The sequence below is a fragment of the Mus caroli genome, unplaced genomic scaffold (assembly GCF_978045245.1).
Source record: "Mus caroli unplaced genomic scaffold, Mus_caroli_1 scaffold_18, whole genome shotgun sequence".
In the NCBI taxonomy this organism is placed as follows: Eukaryota; Metazoa; Chordata; class Mammalia; order Rodentia; family Muridae; genus Mus; species Mus caroli.
Window position 1 is genome coordinate 85,159,844 of NW_028227273.1, and position 23,921 is coordinate 85,183,764.

The 23,921-nt window shown below is 41.7% G+C and overlaps 1 protein-coding gene across 5 annotated transcripts in view; it reads left to right on the forward strand.

The window, feature by feature from the left end:
* Prkn (parkin RBR E3 ubiquitin protein ligase) overlaps positions 1-23,921 on the forward strand; it is a 1,247,011-nt gene that overhangs the window by 434,075 nt on the left and 789,015 nt on the right. The window lies entirely within an intron of this gene.

The following is a 23,921-nucleotide window of genomic DNA, read 5'->3' on the forward strand; positions in this document are numbered from 1 at the left end:
CTCGGCCTACACTGTTATATATGCACCTGCTGTACTGTTACTTTTAATTGATAGGTAAATTATAATCTCAGTGAAGAGAATTCTTTTGTTCAGAAGATAACTCCTGTGCCTGAAGCCAACTTTTCAGGGCCTTGTACCTGAAGCATCACTTTTTAAACTCTCTTTTCCGCCTTTGGTTAGTTAGGTGAACTTACAGGAGTTGTCATTGGTAAGTCCTTGGCTCTACTTTGATGGCTTCTTATTAACCCTTGGAATCTGTGAGTGCAGTACAACTTCTTGGTCCTGAATATAAAAATTTATGTCCCCTTATGACCTTCCAGCAACAGCAGAATGTGATTTTGAAAGGCATTAGCATAATGGAACCTTTTCAATAACATGATGTATTGAGCCCATCTCAGAAAACAGAGCCCACACTGGTAATTTATTGCAGCCATTGCCATGCTGAGGCCCCCATTGGTATCAAACGCTTTTAACTCCGCTGAGAAGCGTAGCTTCCCTCCCATCTCCGAGTCTGTGGGATTCACTGAAGAATGTTGCTTTCTAATGGATCCTGCAGTGCTTTGGGGAACAGTCATCATTGCATGATATGATTATCTCTCATGAACATGTCTAATTACTTATTGTTTCAAAGGCTCCTTGATGTAAATTGAAGTTGATTGCTATTCCCTGGTGTGTTTGGGGGTGGGGCAGCTCCTCTGAAGGCTGGATGCATGCTACAGGTGAGGGCAGCTATCCATGAGTCTATAGATGGCTTACATTTGTCAGGATCTGATGGTAACAGCACTTGTAGGGATGAGTACTTCCTTTCAATTCTGCATCAATTAATAATAATTAATCATTTACGGAAGTTTTACATCTAGGAAACAGGTCACATATAAATATTTCTAACAACTGAAACGTATCAGGTAGATTTTAAAGGGGAAGAGTTCCAATTCAAAAATAAAGGCAAACTTGAGCTTAGCATATTTGTCCTGGCCTTCTTGGGTGGACCAATGAGGTATTCCACTTGCAGAGTGGATCAAGCTGCTGTCTTCCTGCCTGGCAGGTTTTCTCAATCTTTTCCTTCAGGTGCTAGGAGCCAGCTATCCTTAACATGGTGGAAAGTGGAATTATCACGGCAAGGACAAATGGTAGTCTTCTCTCCTGGGTTTTGTACGTAAAAATGAGGAGCCATATATCAGTAAAGAAAGGACAAGGTCTAAGCTATATGTTGCATAGAAGGTTTATACTTTGTTCTGGATAACAGATGAAATTTCTATTGAATGAAATCCAGTTGAAAATGTGGTGGTAGTTTATAGATTGTGAATAATATTTTTATTCCTTTGGATGTTATTATTAATCTTCTTTTTAAAATGCCTTGTGTGGCTACTTGATTTAGAGCTGAATGTAGTGGTATATGCCTGTAATCCCAGCACTCAAGAAAATGGGATGGGAGGGATGTGAGCTCCAGGCTGGCTTGGGTTAAATAGACTCTGGAGAGAAAGAAGAGATGGAGAGAAGAGAAACAAAGGCTCCCAGGGGACATGCAATAAAAAGGCTTCTCCTGTAGGTACCGAGGAAAAAGCCTTCTACAGATTCAGCTTCTCCTTAGTTTCCTCTGGGAAGAGTTCTCTTCCCTGAAACTAGAATTCAGTCTCCAAGCATATCAGCTGACATCATCGCCACACCAGTCAGCTGTGCCAGCTTGAGGAAGGCCAACAGGAGCAGCCTGCATACTTGCTATGCCCTCAGAGGAGGAGGGGGTGGAGGGGAGATCAGAGCCTCAGCTGAAATTCTGGACATCCCTCCCAGCCATTCGCATGCCATTCTGTCTACCTGCATGTGGCTGTGGCTTCAAGAGATACTGGAGTATGTAGACTGAGGGAATAGCTGAAGAAGGCTCTATCTCTGAGCACCTTGGGGGAAGTCGTTATCAAGCCAGTTCAAGACTTCCCAGTATGGGTTGCTTTGTGATCTTCCGTGCTTCTGGTTGGTACCTCTCTGCCATGTTCTGTAAGCAGAATTACCTCATTGGTTCGCCAGAGTAAACTTTTGTGGGAAGGTATTTTGCTTGGTCATTGGGGATGCAAGAGCACAGGGGGACACATTGTTTAAGTCTCCCCAAGGAAGGGATTCTCAAAACTAATATCAAATTGAGGCAAACCTATTGTGTCTGTAGTAAAGGAATGTCCTGATGTCACCAGCCACTGATGATCACCATCCAAGCTTAATGAGATACGACACACTTTACTATGGCATAAACATGTTAGACGTGAAGTATTCATGGTTTAAAGCAGAGAGTCTTGCAATGCCTGTTCTCTCACGTGAAGCAGCTTTCAATGGGGTGGAAAAAAATGTGACATCTAGCATGTGTCCTGGGGATGTGATTCTCCGCTAACCTGCAGCAGAAGGTGGGGTGGATCGGGTCCTACAACTTGCCCTAATGTTCCTTTTCAACAGATTACAGATCTCTAATGCCCTGGCCTCCTTGAGATGACCTCATTTTTATTTTAACTTATAGTCATAGCTCTTCCCGCCACAATTCATTACTTCACATCTACAGCGTTTTAAAACAGGTGTCACATTCCCTGTGTGCTATTTACTTTTGTAACTATGTATTATAATTTTGTATTTCAGTACTGCTTACATACAATAAAATTCTAACTTATTTGAAAACCTCTGAGCATGTATCTATCTAATCAGTTTATCTTTTTCTATGTGTATGGCTAAAACATTAATGATGATAACAGTATTTTGAGGGCATAATAAAGGCCATTTGAAGAATTGTAAGGGGAGTAAAACACAGAAAGAGAACTTGTTAAGCCCTAACACAATATAACAAATATTTTGTAGTTTCAATTTCTAGCATGGAACAAAATTCAAGTCGTTGACTCATGAAAGTGCTGCATTGGAATAAAATTGCTGAGGTAGCCCCCAAGAGATGGGCGTCAGTGCACACCTCAGAATTCCAGGCGTTCTCTCAGGTGTCATTCTGCAGTGTAACCTTCCCATTAGTCTGTGAGCAGCAGCTCTGAGAAAGGCTGTTAACGAATGACCAAAGGGATTGGAGTAACACTGGAGTCATTTTATTTCCTGCTTTCCCCATAGTTTTGATGGGGCTAGCACTACTGAGCTCACAGCTTGCAGGGCTACTACTGTCTCTAAGGCAGGAGTTCTCAACCTGTGCCCCTTTGGAGGTCACATATCAGACACCCTGCATATCAGATATTTACACTAGGATTCATAATATTATTGAAATTACTGTTATGACATAGCAATGAAAGTAATCCTACAACCGGATTGGGGGGGCGGGTCACACATGAGATACTATTAAAGTACGGCCTCACTGGGGAGGATGAGAAGCACTGTGCTAAGGGAGGCTTGTCCACTGGCCAGTACTCAGCTCTGCTCTCTCCAGTGTCTCTTGGTTGCTTAGTGTTCTAGATTTTTAAATAGAAATGAATTTGTTGCTTTGAATCGCTTAGTAGCCACGGGATCCAAAAATAGTTTTTCACTGATGCTGCTTGAGTTTTTCCAAGTGCTGAGAATCTTCATAAAAGCTTGACCATTGCCACCAAAAGACATAGGCTGGGAAGGAATGATGCACCAGATGCCAGCTCTTCTGCATCTACTTTTTGTACAGCATTCAAGCATGCTGAGTGAAGGAATTCATTAGATGCATATGCATCTATTATTTCCAATTTAGGAAACTAATGAAAGCAGAGGTTTGTTTGTTTGTTTTTACAGTGTAGCTGTCTTCAGACACACCAGAAGAGAGTGTCAGATCTTATTACAGATGGTTGTGAGCCACCATGTGGTTGCTGGGATTTGAACTTAGGACCTTCGGGAGAGTAGTCAGTGCTCTTACCCACTGAGCCATCTCTCCAGCCCAAGCAGAGGTCTTATAATAGTTTTGATTTTTGTTCACAATTTTATTTTGTGCCCAATATAATATTGCTTTAATACAAAGCTATGTTCAACCCTGTGCAGACAATAGATCAACAAGGATAGTAGGCTAACTTGAAAAATGCAAATTTTAAGCCAAGCGGTGGTGGTGCACGCCTTTAATCCCAGCACTTGGGAGGCAGAGGCAGGCAGATTTCTGAGTTCGAGGCCAGCCTGGTCTACAAAGTGAATTCCAGGACAGCCAGGGCTACACAGAGAAACCCTGTCTTGAAAAAACAAAAAAACAACAACAACAACAAAAAAAACAAAAAAAGCAAATTTTACTCTAAAATGAGTCATGGTTTACCAGTACATGCCAGTGAATTCTGGAGTCTGACTCGCAGGTCTCACGAGGCCAGTTTTAGGGGGAGTAGTTCCAACAGCTTGGTTCAGAAAGATACATTGCCAAAATGGGGAGAGTGACCTCTCTGAAAGGTCTACGGTTTGCTTACTTTTGTTTTTAGCTTTACTGTCTTGGGATAGCTACACTATGGAGAGTAGCGATTGGATCTAACTAGTAAGTGCAGTAGAGCCCTGGATGACCAGGGTGTCCCATTCCTTTGTCTGAACACCTCTGGTATACCAGCCCTGGACACAGGTCCCTAGCTTGTTCACACAGTCAGAACCCTGTACCCCACAGCCCCACCTGTCTCCAGAGAGTGGTCACGTGCAACTCTACATTTTGGAGAGGACATATCTATTCAGATGCCGCTCTTGCCCATGAACAGTGAAGCTTAGACAAGATGTTGAGAAATTTACCTTGAATTATCCCTGTCACACATCCTTTTGTTGTTTTGTTTTCCAAACAACTAGAAAAACAAAGGGTGTACTGGGTAAGAGTCAAACGGTGAAGTGTTCTGAAGAGTGGGCCTTGGACTGTCAAGGGTTGGGTCCTGGTCATGGGGAGGGCATCCTAGGAGGTCACTGGTCTGTGAGTCTTTCTTCCTTATCTGTATGTTGGGACTGATAATTGCTTCCATTAGTCTTTATTGTACAGATTAAAGATAGAAATTGTTTGGTATAGAGCCTGGTCAAAGTTGGGGCTTAGTTATAGATATACAGTGTGCAAGTTTACATAGACTATGTGTGAACACATGGAAGCAAGGGCACTTGAATTTGTTTACAAATTTATTCTCTCTGCCAAGTAGCAGACCAATTGGAATTCAGATTTTTTTTCTTTCCTTTTGCTATAGCATAGCAGGATCCCCCAGCCTGGACAGCAAGGCATGTGAGCCTTTAGTGGGGCCAATGGCGTATTGTAAGCTCATGTTGAAATGTCCAGGTCTGTGCTGACTGCAGTATTAAACTAGGAGGGATAGCAGGGCTTGCCGCATTTATATTGGATGTTCAATATTGAGGGATGATCACCATTTATAGATTTTGAGACATCATCTGAGCTCATGATGTTCCAATGCACCTCTGTGGTCAGCGAATGCTGCAATGTATATCAGGATTCTGTTTCTTATGTTCTTAGTCTCATTTTAACAAAATAATTTAAGAATGGACTTAAGCCAAAACTCAGAAGTCCCAGGGCAGGCAAGCTGTAAGTCTTAGCAGTTGCTAGGAGGCAAGAATGAAAAAGCTATGGTGTTTAAGGTGGGGGTGGGTGGGGACTGGTGGGGTGTATGATGGACAAGCAGCCACATGAATGGTGGGAGGGGAGCAGCAGAGGAAGTGTAAGGAGATGCGAACTCTGGGGTAAACAAGGTGTTGAGAATAGAAGGCTAGGAAAAGAGATGGAGGAATTCAGATGCATAGGCAGAATTGGGAGGCTGCCTGGATGGGCTAGGGTCAGGGATTCTGGGACAGAAAATACAATGTCTCATTAAAGCACCAATCGTTTCACCTGGGGCCTTGGTGTGGCCTAGGCTGAGCCTGGCTAAGGGCCTGCACTGCTCCTCTGACGCTGGAGGCTGAGAAGGGCGTGCAGCACACAGCCTCCACTCCTCCACCTTCCAACTGGGACATGTGTCAGTTAAGAAAAAGCAACAGTGGCAAGGAAGGAGCACCTCAGGCAGGCACATTTCCAGAGCCTTCAGCTGCCTTGGTTACTGATAGGCAGGGTACTCCCACTGCTGATACGGTGCTGTTCAGTAGAGCAGCGATGCATTGCCAGCGTTTAGCATGGCACCTGAGATAGCACAGACAAAGACGCCTCACTAATAGGAACAAAAGAGCACAGACTGGTGCTGTGAACTGCCTCCCCTTCAGGCGTAGGCAGTACTACTGTTTGTTGTTTGTTTCCACGCTAATGGGTTTATGTACTGGGTCTTAATCTATTGTTCCTGTCACCTTTAATAATTAGAAGTTCTCTGTGTTTACTAATAATCACGTTGTTATTCCATACTAGAAAATCCTTCCAGGTCAGGAAAGGAGAGAAGAGAGAGACTAAGGATCAACAGCCCATGTGATTCCAACCACCCAAGAAAGCTTACAAAATAAAGACTTTGCAGGCTCAGTGGCATGGACGTTTATAGCCCTGAACTTGGACAAATGAAGCCGGAGGGTCGAGAGTTTGAGGTTAGCCTGGGGTACGCAGTGAGACCCTGTCTCCTAGGTAAAATAGGCAAACTCACAAACTCCCATTGTGTAAAGGGAAGAGCTAGAAAGCTTTGTTGCAGGAACAGGTGATAGTTTGGGATGGTAGCCAGGGCAGTGTCTGTGCCAGGGAGGACACTTTGACCCGGGGTGTGCAAGCATCTCTAGGTCCTCACACAAAACAGTTTATTTTCTCAAGAAGAGAATGAGGTTTGAGGCTGTGGGATAGAAGGATAACCCATAACAAGACCACAGATAAGAAGAGAACTATGGTGAATCAACTCTGCTGGGAATGGCTGGCTGCTGGATGGCCCTGTGGTGGCCAGTCGCCAGAGGCCATGGTGAAAAGAAAGGAGGAGACTTGAGCATATTTGGTTGACAGATATTTCTGTTGTCAAGCCAGTGAACACAGGCTGAGTACATGCCATTGCCTGGGTAAGGTTGGGAATTGGGAGTTTCTGGTTAGGGCTGTAAGCCATACTGGCCTTCTGACAAACACTGCCACCAGATACAAATATTACCTGCGTTAAGTAAGAAAACCCAGACATTTTCATAATCACAGAACAGGGAACACCTTCAGATCCCCACCTTACTCCTCATAGCAGACATTTTGAAGATGAACTAAGTTCTCATGAGCGTGTCTAAATGCGTTCACCCTCAGCACAGAATACTCACTCAATATTTGAGATTCTCTGTGCATGTTTCCAGCTTGTCTTAACTATTTCACTTGCTGTCAATGTAGAATCATTGTGTCACAGTAATAGCATGGCTTTGAACCTCATCACTAGTGACTTAAATTTACAAACTTACCACAAAATTCCACACAACCCATTCTGATGCACCTTTGCACTGTAAAAATGTAACTGCTGGCAACAGGGTCCCTGAATAGAGCTCCCACAGAGGCAGGAAGGAGCATAATATCGCCTCCCTCAAGGTTGTATTTATGGATGAGAATTGTCACAGCTCATCTCTGTGGCTGGGACACCTTGGCTTGTTGGTGATGGTTCACGATGGGGTGGTCTGTAGTTCACAGAGCTCCTGTCCTTTATTTTAATATGTTCCCTCTCCTGGAAAATTCTTTGCATAAGCTCATTCAGTTCATCCCTTCAATCTCTCCAGTGAATTCAACTGGATCAAAATGTGAAATTCCAAGCCTAGCTGATAAGGCCTGCCAAGACTTGGCTACCATTTGCTTCTGGGCCCATTCCAGTCACTTCCCTCACTGAGTGGTCCAGCCACACTGAATATAAGGCCAGATACCAAGCATCTCTCCATCCGAGTCCAAAGCCTTCTCAACTATTCCTAATCTCTTAGGCATCTATGGCTCACCTCCACATCCTCTGCCACTCACCAATGACCAACGAAAGGCCTAGTTATCTTCCCTGGTGGTCTCTTGTTCTACAGATCTACAGAAGTTCTTGAACTACAGATTATGCCAAAAGTTGCATGTCTGCATTTGTAGCTAACTTGATTTAACACAGCCACGAAAAATTTTGGCTCACCATAATACAGGTATCAGGGCACGTAATATTTAATCAGTAAATAATATAATGAATTATAAACACATATATTTCTTATAATAGCTGTTAAATGTTGAGGGAAAAAACTTGTATTCAATTCTTTAAATTGGCCATTTTTGTGCTTGAAATAGAGAACACTTTCTCATTTTTATAAAGATTGGGTTCACCATGTGATATTTGATTTTCCATTGGTATAAATTGTTAAATCAAACCCATATAGGCTATTAGCTTTTATCTGGGGTTTGTTTAATAGTGAGCCAATGAATATACTATACATTCACACCCCTGACCTGTCATTGAATTAACGGATACATTTTACTTTGGTGTAGTCTGTCCAATATTTTACTAGAAATGTCATCTCTTTTAGGGACTTTGGGGGTTCCAACTTGTGGTTTAATAATAAAGACTTTATAATCCAAGGCTGCTGGCCTATTGCTGCAACAGTCCATCAACTAGCCATCTAGACTTAACCTGACTCTCCTGCCATTGTATCTCTACCATATGGCTCTCTCTGCTTTACCTCTCTGCTCTGCTCTGGTCCTGCTTCCATTCTTCTGCCTCCTTCGATCAGTCCTACCAGCATGCACCACCACTACCCACCCCATAGTCATATAATGATTTCTTCAAGGTTACATATGACTAAGGCCATTCAAAGCAGGTAGCTATAATGATCCCCACAACATCAAGCCTTTACATTCCTAGTAGATGGTAGTAGAATTAGGCTAATGAGACTTACAAAGCTTCAAAAGACCATTACATGGTCTCAGCTCCCTCTGAGAGTGTACAAGAGATAAACAGGTAATGGAAGTGGGACACACAAGTCACGTAACTGTCTTCCACTCGCCTGTCTTTCTCTAAGGAACCAATCTAGACTAGGATGGTGTACTGTTTTGGATCTGTCAGTGCCCTCTCCATCTGGGCTGAGTAGACATAAACATTTCTTTTCCTTTTTCTCCAGGAAAAATTATACAACAAAAAGCAATTCTAAGAATCTATGTAGTCTTTTATTAAAAATAAGTTTACATACAAATGTAATCTAACGCTAGTAACCATGTCCATGGACACTGAGCAATGCGTCAGATGCCTCGTTCCTTAGGGAGTTAATAGTGAAATAATATGCAGAGCATTTTTAAAATACAGCAAAGGTTTGCTGTTTCAGCTCTCTCTGTGGCAGAAAATAGTCTTGGTGGTGTATTATTATTTTCTGAGAGAGGCTTGCTATTTTTGTGGAAGAAAGAAACCATGCCTTTGTACTGGTGTGCAGTCCTCTCTCCATTCAATTATTCATTACGTACTGTGACTTTTTTCTTTTTATTCAAGCGCCAGTTTCAAATACAAGCTCTGACATTGATTTCTCTGTCCCAGTGAGCTGTCTTATATATTTTCCAATCTGAATTGACTAATGTCCTCCAAAGACACGTGCTGTTTTGTGCAGATAGTGGCTCTGAAAAGGGCCTGGATCCTAATAGTACATAACTAGGATTGGTGAGCTGTTTTTCTTAAATTGATTAAGGCAGACCCTGATTACTGGCAAATCCAATCAAAGGTCTGTGATCTGGAGACCCCAATACAGTTTTAGCAGAGAGAAAAGAAAACCCCATAAAGCCTTTGCTTTGTATTGAACTATTAGAAATGTTTGTTGTGACCAGCCTAATCTCATCCTCATGGAGAACTGGTGGTCTGGGGAAAGCAATTCACCCACAGATCCTACAGAGGGATCCCTTGTTCTGACATCTCAGTGGCCATACAATCAGCCAGCCTCTGCTCATCAGAGGAGGTGGGAGCTCAGCCTTCTTGGGAGTGTAAGCTTCTCTCTCTGCTGACTCACTCACTTTAACCCTCACCAAGAAAGCAGTCCAAGCCAGAGATGGAAATAAGCAGGCACTGTGGAAGCCACAGCTAGACAAGGACGTAGTCCCAGGAAGGCACTTCCAAGGCAGGGACGGGAAGGACGTTCACTTGTGGGGACAGGCTGAGATGCTAGCCAAGTGCACAGCCCACTCACATCCTGCCTGGAAGGATCGCTCACTCCCCACTTTTCTGCAATCACTTTACCAGGGATATGAAGTTAGCTTGCCCAGACGATAAAGGGACATACGGCAGTCAAGGAAGACATTCATCTCTAAGTAGGCCCTGGTGACTGTGTGATGCTCTCCATGCCCATCTCATCGTGTCCTATATAGTGAAATGAGGGAATAGAACACTGGGAAGTTGGCATATTGGAACTCCATCCCATCTTCTATCATCTCTGCAACAGAGCATAGTGCTTACCATCACCTTTCCTGTTTCTGTTGTCTATTTAATCATTTGGAATAGCAGTAGAGATGATTAAATTAGGTTCTATCATTTATGAAGAATCAGCTAATGTCTTAATCTCCTAATGAAAAGCCCTCAGGATGCGTAGAATCAGTTGGTTATACAGAATTGCCAGACAAGGTAAGTTACCTGCCCATGACTGTTATTTTCCCAAATGATCTACCCTGGGATAGCAATGACCTGGATGTAGAAACAGCTGTCTGTTCCAGGATTGCAAGACTAGTGAGCATCTCCTTATTCGTGTAGTTTCAGATGTAAATCTAACTCAGTTCTCCGTCCACACACTTGGAGCAGTTACAGAAGCACTGCCATGTTCCTCCTTCAGGATCCCCTCCCCATGTAAAGGGTATGTTTGTCTAATTAAGGGCAGAATTAGTCTTAAATTATTTTAAGTCAAGTGTTAATATATTCTAAGACCCAAGAAAAATAAATAGGTTGCTCTGTGTAAAAATATGTGTTCTTTAAAATCAGTGAGCAGCATTAACAATTTAATTTGGACTGGTGGTCAGTGAGGAACACACTGGAAGAGTTAGCCTCTCTATTGGGTGATATTTTCATATAGCTTTACAGTATTTCCTTTTCAAGTAACTGAACTGGCATTTAAGAGAAGGCCAGGAAAGAGGGCCAACATGGGAAAGGGTAAGATGGAGACAGAGAATTTATTACACCTCTGACAATTCCTAAGGAATAAATTGAGAAAGCTGATAAACAATGTATAAAATTACTCTATCATCTATAGCATTACTGTAGTGCAGAAATAGTCAACCTATCGATTTACATCACACTGGAAAGACAGGTGTCTGAATAGTCTCAAATATTTTTTATGAGATGGGAAGAAAGCCAGAAAGCTACAAGAGATTTTTAAAGTTATTTTTCAGATGTGCATGCCTAGAATTTTTATAAAGCATTGCCTCAAAGAGCCAAGGAAACCTTATTCGCTGTGAAATAGTTTGCCTGGTGCAAGACAGGAGCAGTGAATTAGCAGAAGGGTTTCTGTAGATGTGTCTCCCTGTGTAATTGAAAAGCCAGAATGTGATCTCTCCAGGCTCTTGTTAGATTTGTGGGACTCTCCCCTGCTGTCAATAGTGATGTTGGTTATCTTCAAGATGTAGGTACTCTATGTAAGAATATGATCTAATGAATGTTAAAGTCACTAGACTGATCCTAGGGACACATTGTTCAGACTAAACAGTCTTAAAATGTGATAATAACAATTGCTAACTATAGCTGGACCAAATTGGGAGGTTGGTTATCAGCCAGCTGCCTTCTTCTTGGCTCATTCCCTAGATTTCACCAAACTTCAAGGCTAGCTGGCTGCTGGCAGTTCTTCATGGCTTTCATCCATCCTCTGGGGCTTTTGTGGAACCTAAAGAGTGTTAAAACCAATGAGCCATCATCTGCTGTGTAGGAAGATGTTATAAGTATTTGTTTCAAATAGGGCATGCTTCTTGTTTCAGCAGATGTTTCTAGCTCAAGAGATGGCTTCCTGGTAGCAAATTCACCCTTGCATATCCAGTTCTATTAAAATGTGCTACTGTCAACCTACTTCTTGGCTTGTGTGCAGCAAACAAACACACACCTATATTTAATTCAAGTATTTATTGGTACCCAATAAATGTGCCAAGTATAATAGTTTACTGCTAGAAGAAGCACACATACAATTTATGCATACATTTATATATTTTTATTAATGTAGTGACTGCTTGATTAAAACTTAAACCCACCTATCCAAAGTTAACTATCATTTCACTTTACATTCACACAAATAATATCTAGGGATCATTGACAAAGACAGGATGAAAAAACAAGTGTGCATTCATTTATGTCTCTTTCATTGAAGGGATACTTACTGAGTGCCAGCTCTGTAACAGAGTGAGTGGCTACAGACACTTGGATGCAATGGGTACTAACAGAATTTCTGCATACATGGAGCTGACTTCAAACTAGGAAAGATGGCCTGTAAACATATAACTATGTCCATTATCCATCCACTTTGAGATAGTATTGAGTCTGAAAACATAGCCACAACCACAACAGAAACAAACACAAAACAGATTGAAAGGACAATTCGTGTAAAAGGTGACCTATTTCAGAAAAGGCAACTGTACTGCAAGGGGTCCTGGGAGATGGAGGGGCCCCATCACAGAATATTGGAAGGAATAGTGGAAAGGTAGTGAGAACAGCAAGGGACAATACAGAGTGAGGGGCTGAGCCAGGTATACAGAGGCTGTGTGGCCAGATCAGGTTAGGAGACAGGCAAGATGTATGTAAAGAAGAGATATCAGAGGACACCAAGCATAGCAGTGACAAGAACTAACTTGTCTGTCCAACACTGCTCTCAAATGGAAGCAGAGAAAACAGTTCTGAGCTACACATAAAATATGATGGCATCTTTGTTAGGCATGTATTTCTTTTGGAGGTCATGAAAAGGAGTCTGGTTGGCAAGATTCATGAGCTAGAACCCACAGTGTAGGCTTATGGAAGTGGGGAGATAAAAATGACTCGCAGGTATTTATCTTAAGCAATTGGTTGTGACTGTGGCTATTTCACTGAGATGAAAACTTCTAGGCAGGAGCAGGTTTTATTAAGAATAATGAAGAGTTCTAATTTGGACATCGTACTGGATGGTTTTGTGTGTCAATTTGACATAAGCTAGAGCCATCAAAGAGATAGGAACCTCAATAGAAGAAATGCATCCTTTAGATCCAGATGTAAGGTATTTTCTCAACAATTGATCCATGGAGGAGGGCCCAGCCCATTATGAGTGGCACCATCCCTAGGCTCATGGTCCTGAATTTTTTAAGAAAGCAGGCTGAGCAAACCATGGGGAACAAGCCAGTAAGCAGGACCCTTCATGGCTTCTGCATCAGCTTCTGCTTCTAGGTTCCTGCTCCTTGATTTCCTGCTCTGACTTCCTTCAGTGATACACAGGTATGCGGAAGCATAAGCTGGCTAAACACTTCTTTTTGTTCATCGTGTTTCCTTGTAGCAATAGAAACAGTAACTAAGACAGACATATTAACATAGATGACAATACATATGACTGAAGTAATTTTCTGCACAAATCTAGAAGTTAAATCTTGAACTATAGCTTTGTGTGTTAATGTAGGTCTGCTCTCTCAGCAGATAAAGTAGTAGGATTGATCATTCCAGGCCAGCCTGAGCTACATAATGAGTTCTAGACCAGTCTGGAATGCGCAGTTGAAACCCTATCTCAATACCAAAATCAACTAACCAAGCAATAATACTCAAACTGTAAATAGGCATAAAATGAGTTTAGATGTTTAAGTCTTTGTGAGCATTCTTCATTGAGACCATCAAGAATCACCATGGCAACAAGCTGCTGGGCATTTCTGTGAGTGGGTTTCTAGCCTGGGACAATTAAGGCCCAGCAGCCCACCGTAAAGGGGAGTGGTGGTTGTATAGGCTGGGGTCCTAGGCTTATGTAAAAAGGAGAGAATGAGCTGAGACACAGCATTCACTGCATTTGACTCCCTGGGTGTGGATGTGGTTTGACAAGCTGCCACCTGGGCAGGGTGGACTATACTGTACTTTCAAATTGTGTGCCAAAGTAAGTGCTCTTTAGTTGCTTTTGTCAGGTATTTTAACAAGGAGAAAAGATAAGCAACCCTCGGGGATCGTACATGATCTCCTAAGCAATGAGGACCTGCAGGAAGAGAAAAGGCAGTGTGGATCCGACCTCCCAAAAGAGGGACCCACTGAGGAGGTACCTTACAGCACCACAGAGGGTCAGAAAGCTAAGTGTAGAAACCTACTGTCAGCTTTATGCTGCTGGGTGGGCTCTACTTAGTGAGCACACTCATACATAAAGTCTAAGTGGATTTTTAAAAACCTACAAGCTAGAGTGGAGGGCTAGCTCAGTACTTAAATGCATTTGCTATTCTTGCAGAGGACCCATATTTGGTTCCCAGCACCCATGTGGTAACCTACAAGAACTCCATTCCAAGGGATCCAATGCCCTCTCTGGCCTCCACAGGCACTGTACATATGTGGCACACAAACATGTAGGCAAAACACTCATAAAATAAAAATAAAGGAAGCATAGCCCTAATAGTGTGATACTGAAATTCTGAGCCAGGCTTGATGGTACAGGCCTATAATCTCAACTATTCAGGACGTAAGTTTGTCTGGGCTACACAATGAGTACAAGGATGGCCTGAGCAACTTAGCAAGATTATGTAGAGAGAGAGAGAGAGAGAGAGAGAGAGAGAGAGAGAGAGAGAGAGAGAGAGAGGGGAAGGAAGGAAGGGTGGGAACACCTGCTTAGAACACGTGTGACCTTTGCTTACAATGTCCAATAAAATAAATCAGAGTTCCTACACTGATATGCCTAAATTAAAATGGAAAGTGCAATATTGGATTTTCCTACATATGGGATAGAGATAATTTTCCTGTTTTGTTCTCATTAATAAAAAATGTTCTAATGAGTTCTGGATGGTCCTTTGAAGATATTTATAACTTCAATCAGTTCACATTCTCATCAGACATAAATTTCAGACCAGGTAGCTATCTCTCAGCAAAAGGGAGGTCGATGGATTAAGTACTTTCTCTGTGAATGTCTGCTCTTCCATTTTGGTGACTCATAATCTCATATGCAAAATCCTTAAACAAGAATCCACACCTGTCCAGAATGCAGGAAATTCTGTGGTGCTGCTGCCCAGTACTTAACTGTCTCTGAAGTGGCCTCGGTCTGACTTTACTCTCTAACTTCATACATTGTTGGTAATAACATGTGGGACCAATGCTTGCTCTGCATTTCATAGGTAATGCTTTCTACCCCTTCCAAGGAACTATTTTATGTATCAATTCCACAGTTCTTATGATGACTTTTTTTTACAGACAAGTTGATCTGAATGTAGTGATTTTTGAGAATCTCATATTTCAGTTGAAATATGCCCACCTAAAACATACTGCCTTAAATAAAAATAAAGATGAGAGACGTCTGTTCCATCATATGTTTCAATCCCTCTTACTCTGCGATCATTTCATGCTCAGTTCTCAGTGGTTCCAGTGCTCAGGTTCTTGTGACTTGAACTTGAGAGTTTCTATATATATCGACACTCAGGGCTGTGCACATGAAGCCTGACACTCAGGGCTGTGCACATGTAGACTGACCTTCCCAACAGGACACCAAGGTCATCTTACTGTGTATTTCAGTTTTTGAGTGCAAACTGTTGTTGTTGTCGTCTTGATTTTTACTTTGACTCAGTGTTGACAAGGCTCGTCTTATATTTCTGAGTTCAAATGCTTTCAGTGTCTCAACCTTCAGAATTGCTGGGATCTATAGGTGTGTGCCACCATACCCAAGTGCTGCCTGCTCTTACTTGCTTGTTTTTTGAGATAGAGTCTCTGTATGTAGCCCTGGCAGATCTGGAACTCACTATGTAGACTAGGCTGGCCTCAAACTCACCAAAATCTGACTGACTCTGCCTCCTAAGCACTGGGATTAAAAGTGTGTACCACCAAGACCTGAAAAGGTTCATTTATGCATATGAGAGCTTTGTTTCCATATATATGTCTGCACACTAGAAGAGACCATCAGTTGCTGGGAAATGAACTCAGAACCTCATAAGTACAGAATACCCACTGGGCCATTTCTTCAGCCCCTCCCTGTTTCCTGTACAGGTCAAGTATAAAGTGAAAAATAACTTTCTGCTTCTTTCTAGACCTCAGGGTTAAAGGGAATATTTGGATCCATGCTTCAGAGTTCTATAGAGACGTATAATCGTAACTCTTTCTCTTTAGAATATGCTTTTGGTATTCTCTGTGTGAACACAAGCACAGTGAGGGAACTTTCATCCCTGGTGAATAAGTAACTCATATAAGTTTGACTCTGGATAAAACTCGGGGGAGAACAGTGGTAGCAGTTGTAATTGCATTCTGTTGCTGTGATACAAAATCCTGACAAAAAGCATCTTGGGGAGGAAAAGGCTTATTTCATCTTCCACTTCCAGATTACAGAGCAGCATTGCAGGAAGTCAGGCCAGGGAATCAAAGCACAAACCTGAGGACAAGAATAATATAGGAATTTAGCTTGCCATTTCTTTTGTTCATTCATGCTTAACTAGCTCTGTTATGCAGCTGAGTATTCCTGCCAAGGGAATGGAACCTCCCATAAGTGACCTGCCCTTCTAGATGTTCTGAGTTCAATTCCCAGCAACTACATAGTGGTTTACAATCATATATGCCCTCTTCTGGTGTGCAAAAATACATGCAGACAAAGCACTCATAACCATAAACTCCCACAACAGTTAAAACATGACACTCCCACAGGCCACTGTGATCTAAGCAATCTATTGTTTGAGATGTCCTTCTCAGGTTACCCTTGACTGCATCAAGTTGACAGTTAAAGCTAACTACATCAAAGTCTAATATTTTCCTTACCATATTTTCCAAGGTAAAGAGCAAGGTGAAGAGAATAAGATAAATTGATGTAAAATCAGACATCAGTCCTTTATGCTTTCATGTAGAGGTCAAGCACAAAGTGAAAAATCAATGCTACAATTTTGTAACACAGGTCTCACATATTTGAACTATTTCTAAACCCAAACTGAAATGTTTGTGGGTTTTAGATTTATTGACCATTTAAAGAGTCTCTTACATAAAAACTATAATTGGATATATTTTGGGTTTTGAAAAACCATAGTTTTCAGGAATTGGGTTGTAATAGATGTAGAGAGAGTTGGGGAACTACGTGTGAGGAATCCTGCACCTGATAATATAAATAGCAAAAAATACAGTGGTTTTGTTCGCCACATTAAGGAGATGAAACCTCACACTTCCAAAATGTTTCTTAGCTAAAAGTTAACAAAATTGTCAACTGCTAAAGAACATAGATATAAAGATAAAAATGCCCAAACAGTGAGTTTTATTAGAAAAATCATACCAGCTATGTAACTAATGGCATGCACGAAAACGAGATGTATGTACAGGTGTACCTGTAGTCACCAAGTGATGCTAAGGCCTGGCTATTCTCACTGCCCCTTCCCCTCCCACCCATAATCTCTTAAGGTATGAACTCTGGTTCCTTCTCACCAAGCTCATTCAATTTTGCTGAGATCTTTTTTATTTTATTTCTTTTTCCTTTCTTTTTAAAATTATTGTACTTCCATCACTTGTGCAACAGAATGCCCTAGGAACCAGTGCATCCCATGATGTGTGCATGTGTGTGTATGTGTGTATGTGTGTATGTGTGTATGTGTGTATGTGTGTATGTATGTATGTATGTGTGTGTATGTGTGTACCTTATCTATGTGTGTGTACATGTGTGTGTGTTAGTTAAGGTGTGTGCAAGTGCATGTGTGTTAGTTAATGTGTGTGCAAGTGCATGTGTTTGGGGAGTTGTATGTATGGGTGAGCAGGTATTTACTTTTTGTCAAAATATATCTTTTAAGCATAATTATGAATTGTATATTCATCTCTGTATTTACTCTTAATTCATACATATGAATCTAGATAGATGCATTTGTGCCGACCCTGGTTAAGTTGCCTCAAGTCTGTCTGATGAAATGAGGAGGCTACTGCTCAGCAAGGCTGAGACAGCTTGCTACAAATCCTAGTTGACAGAGTCAGCATCAGAGCATGGCTGTCTTAGGCAAAGCCAGGGCCTTTCCACTCATGTACCACATGGAGAGAATTTAAAACAAGGAGGTGATTTTTGCCATCATCACAACTGCACATTAAGCAGCATATGGTATGTGTGATATCAGCTATCCTGTCGGAACAAGAAGTGCATGGTAGTGCTCATGGGCATGTACATGGTCACCTAAACTAAGCCAGGCAGGCAAGAAGCTGAGACTCCATGGCCCACCTCTCCCCACTGGCAGCCTCTGGACAGCAGTGCCTAGGTGGTGGGTGTGTAATTTCCTGCAAGAGAATGAGTTCTGGTGTGAAAAAATCCGAAAGATGATGAGTCTAACCACAGGCCCATAAAAGGAAATGTGAGCCATGAGATTACTGGAAAGGGTGCAAGTGAGCCTAATGTCAATTCTGTTGTCTTCTCTGTCGCAAGATGAGGTCTCTTCATTCTAACAAGCCCAGGCACTGACTGAACATGGGTCCTCCCATCCAGATACTGTAAGATGGACTTCTTACATAATGTCACCTTTCAGAAGGGTTAGGGCTCATGTTCCATCTCCATTTCTTCACCTCAAGGATATTTTCCATGAATGTGACAGGCAAATGACAGAGTGGAAAAGTGCTTAGCCTCACTCAACAGACTGAAAGTTCATAGCCATTGTCTGGTATGTTTCTAAAGGCTACTAGCAGCATGCCCATGTCCCTGAAATCCTCCAACTTTATCCAAATAGTTTCTTAAGTTTATATGTGATTCCAAGGCTGTTGAATGTTCCTTTAGGTATGTGAAATTACATCATTATGTATGACATTGTGACGATGGAAAACTGAGCCTCTCTATCACAGCTAAGAATGAGTCACAGGGCAATGTCATGATGGTGGGTGGAATGTGCAATTTTATTTTGAGGTTGAGAGTTCTGTATGCTTAAAGTAAAAATGCCCACTCCCTAATACTAGATGATGTTATAGGTAAGTGAGTTTTTAATCCTTCCACAGCTGGGATATGCCATCTTACCATAACACCCTTCCTTATGTGTGTGTTATTTTCCTTTCTAAATATAGAATTGAAGATTGTCTGCCTAATAGCTTTGGAATATAAGTTGCTATAGTATTCATGAGAGAGAACTATATAGTAGTGACTTTAGTTGTTTTTCTATTACTGTGATAAAACTCTATGATCAAGGCAACTTATTAAAGACAGCATTTTATTGGGGGCTTACAGTTTCAACCAGTTTAGAGTCCATGATGTCAGAGAAGTAGTTTGGCAGAAGGGAGAGCAGAGAGCTCATATCTTGATTCATTGATTCACAACCACGAGTCAGAGGGAGGGTGTGCTGTGAATGACATGTGTCTTTTGCCAGCCCAAATCCACCCCTGGCGCACACCCCCTCCAACAAGGCCCGACCTTCCAATCCTTCCCAAAAAGTTCTACTAACTTGGGGTCCAAGTTTTTAAATGTATAAGCATATGGCGGCCATTTGTACACAAGCCACCACACTAATGACCAAGATGGAAGTGTCCCTGCCTAGTGGTAGTTTTAATTCTTGGAATGATGGTGATGACGAGTCTTGGGAATGACTAGTGTAAGACTTAGCAGCTGTGCATGGCCAGGCCAAGCCTCCACTCAAGACTTGCAAGAGAGCTCCTTTTCCTCCTGACTGCTTGCGGCCATTTTAGTCCATCCCATTATCACCAACATCACTCTAGATTAACTGTGTCGAGTCACTGTCTCCGAGGCTTGATTGCTTTCTCGTTTGGGGAAAGCACTGGGGCGTCTCAATCATTTGATCTATGTTCAATAAGGCCTCACTTGTTGCCTTGCCTGTTGTTGGCAGGAAGGATAAATAGAACATTAGATCATTTGATTGACAGCCACCAAGCATGGTAGGATTTGTCTGAGGAACCAAGGCAGAGACCACACATCATAAGCACTACCTTTCAAATATATAGAATTTACAATGGGATCAGTGCAGGGAAGAAGAAGCATTTATAAAACTAAATATATGCTTACACACACGTGTGTGGATGGATAGATAGATAGATAGATAGATAGATAGATAGATAGATAGATAGACAGAGACATATATACACATACATATATATAATCATACACATGTAAATATATGTACAGGTACAGATTTTGCTGATTATGTGAACTGTATAAAATTAGGCTTGTTTAACCTTATGCCTGTCAAGATTATTACTCTATTTAAAGCAGTATCTTTGCATTAGCCAGAGTTTGGGATCGTATTTTCTTCAGTCATTTACTATAAGCAATAGTTCATTTTTAGATTAATTACTCACTACTTCTCAGGCAAGTCTTAGCTGACCTTCTCCACTGAACTCTGCTGTAAGTATATTCTCAGAAGACGCACTGGCTACTGATACTGTCAACTTTAGTATTAGCAATCAGTTTGGCTACCTTACTTCGTGGTCAGTGCATGCTTATTAAGCATCTGCCATTTGTAGGGCACTAAGGTAGGCTTTCTGGGGTGTGCGGAGATGAGGAGCCCCTACTCAGGGTTCACAGAGAGATCAACTTCATCCATGATCTCTCAGGCTGCACTACCATAATGCTGCTATGTAAAATAAAACATACTGTTTTGTTGTTATTGTTGTTTGTCTAGTCTTGTTTTCTGGTTGCTGCTGTTTTTAGTTAGATGCCTGCTGAGTATCACACACCCTCCTGGAATCCTAAATCCTTCTGCTTCAGCCTCCCTAGCACTAAATTAATAGTCATAAACCAGTATCTGCCTTGCAGTTGTGAAAATATCAAAGATCCAAGTCACGTCAGAGATGTTTTTATCACTGTGCTTTAAAAATAGATCACAATAACCTTCCTCATAGCCAAGGGCCTTCCTGTGGAACAGCAGGACTTAAGGCTATCTCAAGCTACGGCCACTGGGGAGCGCATGTTTTCATATAAGTAGACCAGGAAATAGCTCCACTCTGGGTGATACTTTAAGAGCATATGCGCACACTTCTCACACCATACACACTAGTATTAAATAAAAAAACAGGGGTTGGGGATTTAGCTCAGTGGTAGAGCGCTTGCCTAGCAAGCACAAGGCCCTGGGTTTGGTCCTCAGCTCTGGAAAAAAAAAAAAAGACAAAATAAATAAAAAAAAACCTTAAAGAAAATAATAATTTGCCTTTCTTGGTATGTGTATAGATACTGCCATATTTGATGAAAATTGTTTTATGTTATTCAACCTGTAGACATAGGAGACTGATCCATTATCCACTTCCTATTTTTTTTGTTTGTTTGTTTACAGGCATATCTAACTGATGTAGGAGATTGCACTCCTATTATTACCATTAACTGACTGGGTCCTTATGCCCTATCCCTTTATCTCAGTTTGTATGTAAACAAATGACTGCACAAAGTACTTGTCCTGAATTCTTTTGAAATCCGTGTATGATTATCATCTATAAAAACTAAAGCTAATTGAGATTAAGAAAACAACTCACCTATAATAATTATGTGCTAAACAATGATTTACCACAGATTTGGTGGCTTCCCACAACACATATTTGTAATTGTGATGTCTATAGGTAACGAACCTGAGCATGGATTAGCTGGATTCTGTGATCAGGGATCACAAGGCAGCAATTCATGCAGTGGCTAGACTGTGTTTCCTTCTGAAGTCCAGGGTTCTATTTCAAGTCTATTGGCACGATTCACTTCTGCTGTTGTAAGTCTGAGGCCTCCACATTTTCGATGGCTGTTGACTACGTAGAGCTTCCTTGAGTTTCAGAGGTCCCTGTGGTGCCATGACATGTGGCCCTCTTATGGACTCTTACAACATGGCAGGCCAGGACTTCAAAGGCCCAGGATGCTCTGTTTCCCTTTCTTCTCTGTTCTGGGAAGGTCTGGAGATGTTTGATAAGGAAGTTCATGTGATCATGGCAGGCCCACCTCCTCTATCGTCCTCTGTAACTGGGTTGGGCTAGACATTATAAACTCCCTTCTTCTTTGCCCAATCAGGCAACCTCAGCCAAAGAGTGGCCATCTTCACTGCCATTGGTATTTAGATTTTATATATTAAAGTCATCTTATATGGGTAATAAATAATGCTAGGCAATCAATCACAGCTTGTGTAGAATTTGGTCTGTGAGACAAAGATTTAACTGACAAGTTGAGAACAGTTATGTGAAACACTGGCCACAGATGCTCCAATGTGATTGAAATACTTTTGATTTCGTAGAAGACATTTTCACTTTGTGGGCTTTGTGTTGAGATAGCAGTCAAGACCAGTGCTGCAGGAACAGTATCTTAACTGTTCTCTGTAGTTCAACAAATTCCATTCATCAACCATGTTTCTATCAAAGAAATGACACAGACACGGAGTGACAGACACCAGACTGAAGTCCTGTTCATTCCTCTGTCAGTTCCATTTCTCCAATAAGCAGCAAATGTTAGCTACAGAGCAAGCAGAACAAAGAGGAGGGACTCTTCCACACTCACTCACTTCAGGAGTATACATTCCAGGAAAACACAGTCAGACTGTGTGTGATCTGTGCATTAGAGCTCTGAAAGGAAACAGGGTTGGCAGGGCCAGTCTGCTGACAGTGCTTCTGATGTGATGATGTGATGATTTAATGATGTAATGACTGCCTAAAGGAGGCATTGGGGGAGTTGGCTCAATGTCCTCTTTGCACATGAAAATGAACCCTCAGGAGAGAGAGGTTAGCCAGCCAAGTGATTCAGGATGGTAGGTGCTATCTAGAGGTATAGTTCCCTCTACATCCCCTTTCAAAAAGAAGAAAAGAAAGAAAGGAACGGAGGAAGACTGGGGTGTGTCTATCTGCCTGTCCTGTCCCTGTGAAGATTCCTATTGGAGGATCTCACTTGATGAGTGTGGCCTCTGATGTCCCCCGGAGACTTCCTTCCTCCCCTTCTCTACCTGTAGCCCACTCTGGGCTGCCATGAATACTGGTCTTGAGTTTTCCCACTGAATGCTTCATGTTGTTCTGTTGTTGTTGATTTGCTTATTTGTTTTAGTACAGTTTCACTGTGTGTCCCAAGCTGTCCTGGATCTCATACTCTCCCTGCCTTCTGCTTCGGCGAGTTTGTTAGGATTACAGGTTCATATCTCATTCATTACACAGGGACTTGCATTTGGATCTTCATGAGCTCTTGATTGACAGTCATTCAGTTATTTATTTATCTTTCTGCTAAGGGTTTCCCTTCATGCACTCTTGTCCAATAGGGTAGAACCCTGGCCATCTTCATGCCACGGATTTGAACATACACGCCGGGCAAGGATATTTGATTGTACTTATTGTTGTCAGATGTTGTAAGAGGCATGTATTGTTATTTCTGTTTGGGATTAAGAAACTGGGGTTCAGAACATCTTAAAAACCTGTTCTTGGATTCTAACAGCTGCTGAGATGCCCACACAGCGCCCAAATCTGGTTATTCCTGAGTCTACCACTACATTGGCTATGTTCTCCCTCTTCTTCTCCTGTTTCTCCAAGCACCATAGCTAATCTTAAAGGCTGAGGTGGATTATGGCAGAGACTACAGGGACATTGGAATCACACTGTTCTGTTTATAGGACAGCAATGGAAACACAGCATGTGCGTTTTGGCATAGATTACCACAAATCAATCCTGGAAGCTGCTAGTTTGCAAAAGCAGGAGTTGTTTCTCCATGATCTTCATCTCGGGGCTCATTGGCAAATTGTGCAGTTGTTTTTCCTCCCAAACAGTTCTCCTAATTGGCTTGATCACCATGGCTTCTTCTAGCTACTGTTTCCTTCTGGAGATACTGCTGTTCTTTTATTTAAAAACTCTTTCTTTGTTATTTGTATGTTCATTTCCCTAAAGGTGAAGAGGTGATTGATAGGTAGTTAGTTAGGTGAGTAGGTAGATGGATGGATGGATAGATAGATAGATAGATAGATAGATAGATAGATAGATAGATTACAGATTTTTATTTCTGGGTATCTTTGGAAATGGTGTTGCTTTAAAGAATTACCTTTTGCCATAATAAATGCAATACTTTGTAAATGTTAAATGAAA